Source organism: Lepisma saccharinum, chromosome 16 (assembly GCF_977018435.1).
Source record: "Lepisma saccharinum chromosome 16, izLepSacc3.1, whole genome shotgun sequence".
Classification (NCBI taxonomy): Eukaryota; Metazoa; Arthropoda; class Insecta; order Zygentoma; family Lepismatidae; genus Lepisma; species Lepisma saccharinum.
This window is the reverse complement of record NC_139244.1, coordinates 74,221,560-74,235,159: the sequence shown is the minus strand read 5'-3', so window position 1 is coordinate 74,235,159 and position 13,600 is coordinate 74,221,560.

The window sequence follows — 13,600 nt, the reverse complement described above, 5'->3', positions numbered from 1 at the left end:
CTGTGACACAATCTATCAACGATAGCGTAGAATCTTTGTTGTTTTTTACACAAAGATATGGACCAAGAAAGAGTTCACAATATTTTTTTATCACTTTATCCCCCAAACCGCTCAACGTTTGATTTTTTACAAAGACCAAGGCACCCTCTTTAATCACTGGTTTACCATTCTCCTTGGCATTAAACTTTATCAACTTACCCCGCCTTTTTTGGTGACTAGTCAGATTGGCCATTACCAATTTGTCATCCCATGTGACATTAGTATCCTGGGCAACTACAGACGACATGTCAACCAGACGCATAGGCATGTTTAGTCTTAACTCAGCCGGAGAATAACCTGTCTGTGACGAAACAGATCCATTTAACAATTTCAATGCTTCCGGCACCTTCTCTGGCCACTTGGTATGATTCGAAGAACAGAGCACCCTCATTAAACGATTTAATTCTGAATGGTAACGCTCAACTAAATTTGAGCTCGGGTGATATACGGGAGTGAAAGTCAGTTGTACCCCCCAAGATTTCATAGCATTCCTGAATATATTTGATTTGAACTGAGGTCCATTGTCTGAGACTATTCTTTTAGGAACTCCTAAGTGAACAAAGTAAATGTTTGATAATTTGTTCACGATCGTGTAGGCATTGCTGTTAACAACGGGATAAGCCACTAAATATCTCGTCGCTGCGTCTAACACAGTGAACAAAAACCTTTCTCGTTTTGGCCCCATTATAAACGGACCCTGTAAATCGATGAATAATAACTCTCCAGGCTTATCAGTAAAATGTGACCTGGCTACAAATTTTGACGGATGTTTGTTTGGCTTAGTTCGCTGACACAGATCACAATTTTTTATGTATGTTTTATGTCAGTCTTCATTCCACTCCAATAGAACATGCGATAAATTTGAGCTAAAGTTTTGGCCACCCCAAAGTGTCCTTTATTATCATGACAAGCTATTAAAATTTTACCGATTAATTTGACTGGGACGCAAATCCTCAAACGCGAGTTATCATGAAAGTCCATGATATAGAGAACATCATTCCTCATACAGTACGTTTGACTCCATGATCTCGAACGAGGTTGGACTTTCTGTCCTGTTCCCAACAGGTTGTCAATAATCTCGGATAACTTATCATCTTGACTCTGTAAACTTATCAACTCTTCTTTCGTGAACACTTCCTCATCTGTTTGTGCACCAACGGATACATTTATCATAAATTGTGAATCAGAAATGTCAGGAAAGCTCCTACTAAGAGTGTCTGCCAAAATATTGTCTACGCCTTTACAATATTGAACAACGGAAGAATACTGTTGAATTTGAATAAACCACCTCGTCAGCCTGGCATTCCAAGAATGTGCTGATTCTAACCAAGTGAGGGATTTATGGTCGGAAACTACAACAAACTGTCTGCCTTTTAGGAAGGAGGAAAATTTATCAATCGTGTACAAAATAGCTAATACTTCTATTTCGGTGGAAGTGTACGATTTCTCATAGGACTTCAACAGTCGGCTGACAAAACCTAAGGGTTTGACGTTACCGTCAATAAGCTGATAACAGTAACCACCTACCCCAATTAGGGAAGCGTCTGTTTGAATGTAAAATGTTCTTTCAAAGTTGGGATAGCTCAGAGTGACCTCTTGGACGACCAAAGCCTTTAACATCTTGAGCGCTTTATCCGCTTCCATGGTCCAATGCCACTTGGTCTTTTGTTTCAACAACTCGTATAAAGGGTTAGCCACAAGAGCATAATTGGGAATATACTTAGATAACCAATTAAAACATCCCAACAATCGCTGAAGCTGTTTTAAGTTTTCAGGTTTGCGTAGCTGGACTATACTTTCCACGTACCTGGGATCTTTTTTAAAGCCACAGGTAGTGACTATGTGTCCCAGAAATTTAAATTCCTGTACGGAAAACTTGCATTTCCCTAATTTTAAGGTAAATCCTGCCCGCTGCAACCTTTCCAGTACCAAACCTACATGCTTCATGTGCGATTCGAAGTCTTTTGATCGGATAATAATGTCATCGACGTACACTACTACAAAATCCATAAATGATCCAAGGACCCAATTCATGACATCAACAAATATGGCCGTGCCATTCACTGATCCAAAAACTACTCTCTTAAATTGGTACAAAATTCCTTCAAAGGCAAAGGCCGTATACTTACGACTACTTTCATGAAGAGGAACTTGCCAATACGCATTTCCCAAGTCAAGTGAGGTGAAGTACTTGCAGCCAATGAACGACGTCAACAAGTCATTAATTCTCATTGGAGCAAGTTGCATCGGTTTCACGTGGGAATTTACTTTCTTCAGATCGACACATAGACGAATATCCCCATTGGGTTTTGGCACACCTAGCAGAGGCGAACGATGTTCTGAGACAGAAAGTTCAATTACCCCCCAAGCCAACATTACATTCAGTTGTTGCTTTACCTTATCCCTATAGGCATATGGGATAGGATAATTTCGCGCCACGATTGGTTCGTCTGTGTCTACCTCCATCCGATGCACGTATTCGGTACATAAACCCGGTTTATCAGTAAACATCAGCTGGAAGTCATAGAGTACATCGATCAAACGTGAATCTAATTTTCTACCTTCATCTAAAGAGGCGTTTATTTTATTTTCAAAGTTTGATCGCTCAAGGTTCGAAGTTTCTGCCACGAAGGACATGTTGGCAACTGACAAATCTTGCTCATTAGACATTATGTCAGGAAGTGGAGTGAACTTCAAAAGTGTCCTGCCATTTGGAGTTTGGTAAAACAAAGCCTCAACATCGAAGTTCAATTCCCCATGTATACCGTATATAACATCTAATCCTAATATGATGGGTACATTTAGCTTTTTGACAACCACAAATTGCACATAAAATTCATAACTTCCTAAATTGACATTCAATCGCGTAATACCCTCTACCGATTTAGACTTCGTGCCCGAATAATCAATTAACTTAATACTTGACGCCGACTCCAACCTAGGCCGCGAGACCGACGATGATATCAATTTCCAGGTGTCGTAAGCCAGGAGGCTCAGTTCCGCACCACTATCACAGAGGGCTACGAACGGTTCACCCATAATAGAAACATTGATCATTGCAGATCCACATCTTTGATTACTAGTATTAATTGGCGTTATAGAATTTATTGATTCCCCCAGATCAAACTCATCAATACCCTCCTCTATATTTACAAATAATATGGCAGATGACTTTAATTTGCCCTCACCCCCTGCCCGTTGGTAAGGGTCCTTTATCGGTTTTCCGACCTCGACGTTTCCTTTCTATTTACTGGAAACTCTTCGATCGCATGGATCTCAGCTTCAACCACAAGTTGAGACGCTTGTTTGAAGTTAGTACGGCCCAAAACGTTAAATACACCCCTACTTCGAAGAAGGTCCACCACCCGGGCCATTCCTGCTCTTTTCCAGTGAATTTTATCGATCTTGCCTCGCGAGGGATTCCCTAAATATTCTTCATACAAATCACCCCGAATTTCATTTTGCTCTGTGAAGAACAAAGGCACAATGTCAACTACTCTAACATTTTTTCCATTATGGAACGACATAATAAGCTCATTGATGCTCTGCCACTTTCTCCACACACTGGTACCTTTGTCGCGCATAATCCGTGCCAGTGGAGGTATCGTTAGCCAATGTATTTCCTTTGTCCTTTTAGACAAAAGATCCAACGTCTGCAATAAACTTTGCTTAATAGCTTCTTCAGACCTAAACTTGAGAATATCATTTGTCCCAATTAATATAACTACCGAGTCAGACAGCTTTTGACAAGACCGAAGTCTTTCGTTTAACTGTTCAGCAGTTTGACCACTGATCGTTAATCCTACGCCGCGGTTGCCCCTCTGATCACATTCAATTCTACAACTTGTATGATTTTGAGCTAACCTTAGCAACATGCTGTCCCCTACTAGTTGTTTATTTTCCAACAATGGTGACAACGAGTAAGATTTAGATAATGCATCTGAACCTGTGCTAGTAGACACCGAAGCACTTGTGCTTTTGGGAGGATCTATATTTACCGACCTCACATCACCTCCTACAACGTGAGGGGTAACTCGTTTCCCAACGACTTGTCATTTGATGTAGACACATTGTTTAAATGGCGTGATTTGGACTTTGGACTTCTATACCACAGCCTTTCCCCATCTGAAGGAGGACTACTTGGCAATTGGTTTTCCCCCAGGTTCTTTTCTTCAGAGCTAGATGACCCTAACGCCACCATATTTACTCCGCCCCTTTGACCCTTTACCTTAGGAGAAGAAGGCCAATCCCTTTTTACTGATACATCCTTTAGCGACTCAAAGTTTTCAATAACATGAATTGCCTCCGAGAACGACGATATGTCTTGCATTACAAAGTGCTCTTTTAGTTTATAAGGTAAAAGAATGCCCATTTGCGCAATAATCTGCGACTCTTCGGCTTTAGGTTGGATCGTACGCAGGAGTTTAAAGTTTTTTGAGAAAAACTGTAAGACACTCTCCTCCGAGGTCTTGATATATGGCGCATTCAGAATTTTAGCCAAACATGAACTTTTCCACCTTGAACTCTCATAGTAGTTTATGAATTCTTTCTTGAAAAGATCATATGTTGTAACGCGATCCTTCCGTTCCGCAAACCAAAGCTTGGCGCTTTCTGTTAACAATTTTGGGACATACTTTATGTATTGCCCTTCCTCTACCCCATAAAGCTCTAGCAGCTCCTCAAACTTCTCCAGGAATTCGGATGGAGTTACTGTAGTTATTAACCCACTGAATTTTGGAAATTTCATTAAGTCCTGAGGTTTTATACTAAAGACTTTCGCTTGAGTGTTTCTATTATTATCGTTAGTGTTAGAGCGTACCGGATTATCCTTTATTACCTTTGTCTGAGGTTCTACTAATCCTTGCAACCCTTTCATTTTTGCCTTCCCATGCCTGGTCTTAATGTAACTCTTCTTCTTTGACGTCAGATAGCAATCACCCGACCTATCCGCCTCACTTAAGGAATCTACATTTTCAGGCTGAGTGGACCTGAAGTGGTTGAATTTTGAACATCGAAGTGCAGAATCTCCATCTGATTCTTCAGTAGAAGTGGCTTTGTCTACACCACGCTTCCTTAACGCCCCCGACTCAGAGTAATGATAACCAACCCGCCTTACTTCGATCCCATCAGCATTTGGCTTTACGAGATCCTGATCAGAGCCCCTTGACTCCCACCTATCCAAGACCCCATTGAACCTTGCCAAATAACTTTCCATCGATCTTAATGTTAACATAACATCAGCCGGTAAACTATTCATCCCTGCAGCACTATCCTCAACCCCGTACAACGAACCCCTCGGAGTTCCCTGAACCGATGATAAAACTTCCTTCTTGACTACGGTTAAGTCACTATCACTGACAGCCTTTACTACCTTCTTTCCTTCAACAATCCGAACCGACGGAGTCTTCCTTACTACTACTCTATCCATCACTTTCTCCACAACCTGTTCTTCCAACAATTTAAAACTATTTTCATTATCCAATTTTAACTGTCGTATTGCCTGCTGCACACCCTGTACTTCCGAGTCTAGTCTTTTAGCCAACCCCTCATGCTTCTTTTCTAATCTTTCGGCTCTACTCATGCATTCAATCCTGTACTGGGATACTGACAATGTATCTTGAAGACCTTCACTTGCCTTCGTAGTGTCCTGTTTTAACTCCAACATGGATTTATTGGTCAGAGATAAATCCATTTGAAGCTTACCAACCAAGTCACTGGTATGAGACAACAACTCAGATTTCATTAGCTCTGTGTTTTCTCTGGATGCCTGACTACTTTCTTTAATAAAAGAAAGCAAGGTGTCCAGAGTCACAGGTTCCTGTTCTGTTCCCATATTCGTTTCCTATACTTAATCTTTACTAATTTGAATTACCCCTTCCAAACTATCTTACTAAGACAAGTTTAAACAAACAACAAAAGGAACTTAATTCCAACTTATTTATTTGACTTTTTATTTAAACTTATTTATTTGACTTTTTATTTAAACTTATTTGTTTAAACTTATTTGTTTTAATCTTACCCCAGCATCAAACGCTCCACCCTGAGTCTCATGGATCTTATTTATGACGCTCCAGGAGAACTGAGAACTCCAACCGGTATTATCCCTTACTTTGGAGGAAGCCCCCCACAGGTCACTCTCGCAGCGCCTGAAAGCGCAGGTGGGAGGAAATTTGCCGGGGGAGATCAACTACCCCAAATAAAATATGACGTCAGAAAACCCATCTGAGTACTAGTAATTTTTGTATGACGCTCCAGGAGAACTGAGAACCCCAATCAGTATTGTTCCCTTGTTTTGGAGGAAGCCCCCCCACAGGTCACTCTGAATAAAATTTAAATTACCATAAATCCTTTACTACTTATGGTATTTAATGCACTCTCTATGAGTTACAAACACACTGTACACAGTTCAACTATTAATCATAGAAAAATACAAGATTCTTGTTTCTTTAACAAAGAATGCTCGAACCAGATAATGAAAACGTCGCCTGTCAGTTGATGTACATCATGACGTTGCACACGATTTTTGTGTAATTTATCTTGCAATACACGCCTCACACGAATGCATGCATATTTGTACACTGTTAATTATTGGTAGATCTACCTAATTTGCGTCGACATGAGCTCATGCTAAAAGTTTGGAAAACAACAGCTTACCTTCTGTAGCCGGGAAAAGACGCCATGCCGTTGTCCCTCTGCGGACTATTTGGGCACGATATTTTTAACATATCACTTACGCATCTTCCTTCTCCAAATCTTGAAGACGTTCCTCACCCATTACCGGTGTGGAAACAACACTCAGTCCTTGTCTCACGAATGTGTGATCACCAAAATTTTACGGGAAAAGATTATCCCTTCTCTTCACCAACAAGCTTCTTCCGCTCCATTTTTTCCAGAATCAACCGCTTTTTTTTCCTCCTCTTCTTCTAACCTGTACCACCGTCTTTTTTGTACAACAGATTTAACTCGGATAATTTGTTAGTTAAAATAGTTGTATATTATCACAATACTTGCAGATGCATATGTCCAAGATATTTTTGTAATAAACGTTTGAACAAACTGTCTATCTTTATTCATGCGATAGCATGGAGAATATTACGCTGTAACTTTTATAGGTTTTCGCCATCACTGCAAATTGTCCTTGCGTGCAGCCGCCGTCACATCAAAATGTCCTTGTGCATAGCGAAAGCAAACTGTTTTTGGCGGTAAATTTTACGACAATGAGATCTTCAACAACAAGAGATTAAAATTTGTTACAAAGGCACTTGCAAAAAGATGACTTTGAATTTAACTTCAAAATATCATTCACGTACAATGTGATTAAAGAATTTTACAATTTATAATGACTTACAAATGGTGCCATCTAGCGTTATTTTCTGAATTTCGTATTGTACCTGTTTACGGACGTAAGTAGATTATTTAAATGTTCTCAACATTCATTACATTCTTTTAATATTATGATGCCATATGACAATAATCGTCATAAATTTTGACTATGCGATTAATTAATTCACTTTGGAGATTTTTAATCTCAGCTTGTATATTTAAGTGTAGTGAATTTTGTACAATTAATACATCTGATTTTAGTTTGTTATGACGCTCGTCTGATTTGGCACTTATCTGGAATTATCTGGTATCTCTTGACGTCTCCTGTTTCCAAATATATCCATTGTTTTTTATTTATTTATTTATTATTTTTTATTTGTTTATATTTTTTGTTTGGAATTTTTATATATTCATGAGATGATAAATTATTCTTATTTCGATAAAGAGAGGAATTAACTTATCATACTCCCCAATTACTTCAGCATACAGGAAATCGCCTGATTTCACATCATATGTTGTGTTGGGAATCATAATATTATTGTGTTTAATCCTGTACAAATTTTGAACCTATGTGTAAAACTGTTGTATTGTGTGGAGAGGTCGAAATTTGTACTTTCCCTGTGACGGGAAATTTACATTAATTTTGGATATTGGTTACTTTATTATCGAGTTTGGTTTCAAATTAGAAAGAACATCAAAACAAAACGAATGCAGAAAACAGCACCTTTCTATGTTGCTTGAGTAGTGTAGAATATACTATTACTGGGCGACATAAAGTATGATCCCCCCTCAGATTGGGTTGGCTACACTTAAAACTATGTCAAGTTGCTTACATAAGCTTATTGCCTACAGCGTGCTACTCTGTCGAATCCAAGAATTTAGTAAAATAGCCCTCGGGGATTTCCCGTGAAAAGTATGACCCCCCTCAGATTGATTTGGCTACACATTCAAAAGCTGCATCTGACAGATTGTTGTCTATAGGATCGTAAAAAATTATGGCCTTCTTGGCATTATTTTGGCTACACTTAAAACTAAGCCAAGATGCTCATATGAGCTTATTGACTTTAGTGTAATACTCTGTAAAGTATAATCTTATTAGCTACACCCACATCCACCCACACCACCCACAACTACACCCACACCAACCCACACCCACCCACACCTACACCCAAACCCACCCACACCTACACCCACACACACCAACACCCACCCAAACCTACCCACACCCACCCACACCTACACCCACATCCACACATATTTACTTCCGGTCTACTTGAGAGACACCTGTGGTGGGTTATTCAAGTTTTTTTTAAGTATATAGTTTTATAAGTTTATAGTTTTTGATTTGAGCCCCCAAAAATTATATATAATTACCAAAACCAAAAATAGTAACAGACTAAGTGTACACACTACGTATACAAAGCACACTGCTGATCCCAACTGATATTTTTTATTAAGCTTATAGATTTTTATTTCAGCCACAAGAAATTATATATACATACAAATACCAAAAATAGTAACAAGTACAGGGTCTGTATTTTAAGTAATGAGAATATGTTTTTTCTGCCGCGACTAGACGTCAGAGCCCGCTGGGACCGGTTGGAGTCGGTAGTGGGGTGTGTGACCTTGAAAACGCTCCAAGCGGCAGTTGCCTGCTGGCGTCCGTTGAGGCATGATCACGTGTGGCGTGGACGTCTGCAAAGTAGTGTGTGCAAGAGCAAAATGCAGCAAAGCATGGAACAGCGGTATGCGATCAAATTTTGTGTGCGCCTTGGAAAATCTGGTGCAGCAACGCTGGAAATGATTCGGATAGCGTATGGCAGTGACAGTTTATCACAAGCGCAAGTGTTTCGGTGGCACAAAATGTTCAAAGAAGGCCAGGAGAGCGTGGAGGACGAACCCCGCGCAGGGCGCCCGTCAACCTCAAGAACCAGAGACAACGAACAACGTCTGCGAGATTTGCTGAACGCGGACAGGCGTGTCAGTGTGCGGTTTATCGCGGATACGCTAGGACTCGATAAAATGGTTGTTCTCAAAATCATCACCGAGGATCTTGGGATGAGAAAAATTTGCACCAAGCTCGTCCCGAAAGTTTTGACGAACGAGCAATTGCACAACCGCTCGGTTCAGACGGGTCAACCGAGTGCGACCAGAAATTTCCGCTGATTGGAAGCTCCATCATGACAATGCGCCATGTCACACGTGCTTCGTGGTTAGAGAGTTCCTGACGGAATCTGGCATCACAACGATTCCTCAGCCTCTCTACAGCCCCAACCTTCCCCCTCCAGAATTTTTCCTCTTTCCCAGAGTGAAAAACGCCCTCAAAGGACACCACCACGGAACCCTGGATTCTGTCAAAGCGGCTTGCACGCGTGCTCTGAAGGTTGTTTAAGTTGCTGGCTTACAGGGAGCGTACCACGCGTGGAAAACTCGCCTGCAGAAGTGTGTTGACGCTCAAGGGGCATACTTTGAAGACTACTAAAGATTTGTAGCGATATCTGTAATAAATTTTGTTTTCTGGATTTATTCTCATTACTTAAAATACAGACCCTGTATATAGTTATATGTATATAGTTTTTGATTTGAGCCCCAAGAACTTATATATAAACACCAAAACCAAAAATGCCAAATCAGAAATATTGTAATCAATGCGGTAAGAATATATCTAGCCTTAATTGGGCTAAGCACCAACGTAATTGTGACCCTGAGAAAGGCAAAATGCTCACTAAAATATCACCAAAATGCCATAGAAAATTTAGTAAGGCACACTTCAATAGGCATATAGGCACAATTATCTACATCGTCCCTACAGCCATCTACATCTTCATCTGGTCTAAACAGAAAGCTTGTTACATCTGATAATACTAGACCAGAAAAGCAGCCATTCTTAGCACCCATTGATAGTAGTTTTAATGGTCAACTAAGGGATTAACGTTTCGTATCAGAGCCAAAATGTAATATTAAGAATTTTTTGAATAGTGTAAATTCTGATGTGCAGGCTATTCTAAACGCACAAAACGGCTCTCATAAGCTGTCCCTCAAATTGTATACTCAATATAAGAAACCAAACAGTACAAAATTTACACAGCCCCTCATAAAAAACTTTACTGGTGTCCTACCGGGCGCCTCATCAGGTGGCGGATAGAGGAAAGCTCACTAGATATAGAGGGTACTGGGCAATTAAAATACCAAGGGCGGACCAAAACCTGGACTACTGCCTTGTAGTTAGTAGAGGGATCTACAAATTCTAGGGGAAGAAAACCCTGAAAACAAATTACCTGGCCCTCCAGGTTGGGGGTTGAGCGTAAGGCCGACACCCTTACCTTGTAAAAGAACAATCGGTTGAGAAGCCAATAGACGAGCCTCGGAAAGATGGATTTATAAGAAGACGACCAGGACAGATTAGGAATATGAGAACGGTCAATAAAGAAAGGACAATTAGTATCGCAACATGGAATGTATGCATTTTAAAGAAACCAGGGACACTGAGAGTAGTTAAAGAAATTGCTGAGAAATATGGGATCAATATAATGGCAGTGCAAGAGACAAGGTGGAAAGGACAGTCCACTTTTAAGTCAGAAAACCACATAGTGTTCAACATTGGTGGAAACGGAAAGAAATATAGAACAGGGTTTATAGTAGATAAGAAAACGAAGAATGCTATAATAGACTTCACACCAATAAATGAGAGAATATGCACCATGAAGGTCAAAGGGAGACTGTTTAACATCACAGCAATCTGTGTTATGCACCAACTGAAGAGACTGATGACGAGACCAAAGATGAGTTTTATGATAAATTGGAGTACGTATACGATACAGCACCACAACATGATGTAAAATTAATAATTGGAGATGTACATGCCAAAATAGGAAAAGAAGACATTTTTAGAAAAACAATTTGCAAAGAAAGTTTACATTGTGAAAGTAACGATAATGGACTACGTATAATAGACTTTGCCGTAAGTAAAAGAATGGTGGTTAAAAGTAATCAGCTTCAAAGAAAAAAACATAAAGAAGGAAACCTGGATTTCACCAGATGGGGAGACAAAAAAACAGATAGATCACGTGATAATAGATGAGAGACACTCATCAGATATAACAGATATCATTAGCTGCAGAGGGGCAGATTGTGGATCTGACCACTTTCTAGTCAGAACCAAATATAGACAAATAATTTCCTGTTATAGAAATAGTAAAGGAAAGAAACAAGAAAAATATGATACAACGAAGGTAATAAAAGATAAAAGATACAGTGTAAGATATAAAGAGACATTAAAGAAAAGATTGGAAGAGAAGGAAAAAGAATGTCAAGATTCTGATATAGAGCGAAAATGGAAAGCAATAAGAGACAGCATTCAACAAGCTGCACAAAAGGTACTGGGTAAGAAGAAAGCAACTAGAAGAAACGAATGGTGGTATGAGGAATGCGATGAAGTTATAAAAGAAAGAAACGACGCAAGGTTAAAGACTATAATCAGAAATACAAAAGGAAATAGAGAAGTGTTCAAAGAGAAGAGAAGAATGGCTGATAAATTGTGCAGAAGAAAGAAAAGAGAGTAGGACAGGCAAAAATTAGTAGAGATAGAAACGTCATGGAAAGTTAAGGAAAAGAGAGATTACTTATTGAAACTGAAAGAATAGAAGAAAGGATTTCAACCTAGAGTTGCATTTTGCAAAGACAAGGAGGGCAATCTGATAGGAGATAAGGAAGGTATTTTGAACAGATGGGCAGAGTATTTTAGTGAACTTTTGAATGGAGATAAGAATGAACAAGAGAAGGAGAATGAGGATATAGGAGATAGAGTGGAAAAAAGAACCTTGAGGATGGAAGAGGAAGATAAATCTGACATGGAAATGGAAGAGACTTATAAAGATTTGATTAAGCCCCCTTCAAGGCAAGAGGTTAAAGAAGCAATCAGAGAACTAGCAAACAATAAAGCCCCAAGGGTCATTCCAAGTCAATTCATCCAGGCCATGTCACCCACCATCCCCGATTTTGATGAAATTCGGTATGCTTATAGAACTTTTGATGCTGATTACAAAAATGACAACTTTTTTAAAATTGGTCAAGGGGTTCAGAAGTTACGCACTTTTTAAGATCTCCGTGTACGCCACATCCGGCTACACTTTGAATGACACGCATTAGGTTATAAACGATCAGATCTTCCCTCGGGTTTGCCGTAGAAACTTCAGGTTTGTTTTCTTTTCAGAATAGTATGAGCTTTCATTTAAATAACGTTTCAGATGAATGCATCAGTAAACATGTATTTTTATATATAGTTTTATGTATTTTTTTTAGAAAATAAATGACTAACTTCAAGAGCGAATTTCATGCAATGCCCCCTTCAATTTCCCCCCAATTTTATACGTAGGTAGCTCAGAGTGTGTACTAATGCCTGATGAAAAAATTGGGATGGGCGGTTCAGAGACGGGGTGATAAAAAAATCATTTGCATAAAATGACATTAAAAGTAAATCTTATTAAAAATGCTTATGTATTTAGCACAAAGCCTGAAGTACAATATGTTTCAAGTTACATTATTCAAAATTTATGTTCACTAAGCATAGGCGTAACGTGGCGGGGGCAAAGGGAAGCACTTTCCCCCTCCAAAATGTATAGATTAATTTTAAAATTTGCAAGTAATAATTACAGTGGAACCCCGATTTAAGTTCCTCGATTTTACATTTTTCTTCATTTTGCATTCAATCATGATGGTCTGGTTAGAAATTTTCCATGATTTTATATTTTCCCGCATATTAAGTTTTTTCAGCTTGGTCTCCTGCATAACGTAAAACTGAGGTTCCACTGTATCTAAGTTAGTTTCAACAGTCTTCATTTTTTAAAATTTTATATATTATATAATTATATATATAATTATTATTAATATTCCCAAGTTTAGCAAATTTATCTTCGAGAACATTCGTTTTGTGCATTTTATCTCAATATGGAAGTTCTTTTTTGGCTACTCTTCATGGGGATACGTAATATGAAGTAAGAATTAATACTACACATTTGTGCTGCTTGATGTTTTTTCAAATGGAGCTTTTTCGCCACATACCACAGAAAATATCCTTCTGACGGGATGGTTGGAACAGTAAAAATACTTGTAAAGACTTCTATAGTATAAAGCAACAAGTACGGCAATTATGTAGAAATAGTATTCAAGGCATAAATTTCTTAGTAATCATCTAGGGTGAAATGACAACAACCCACAGTACAATGTGTCAGCGATTGCA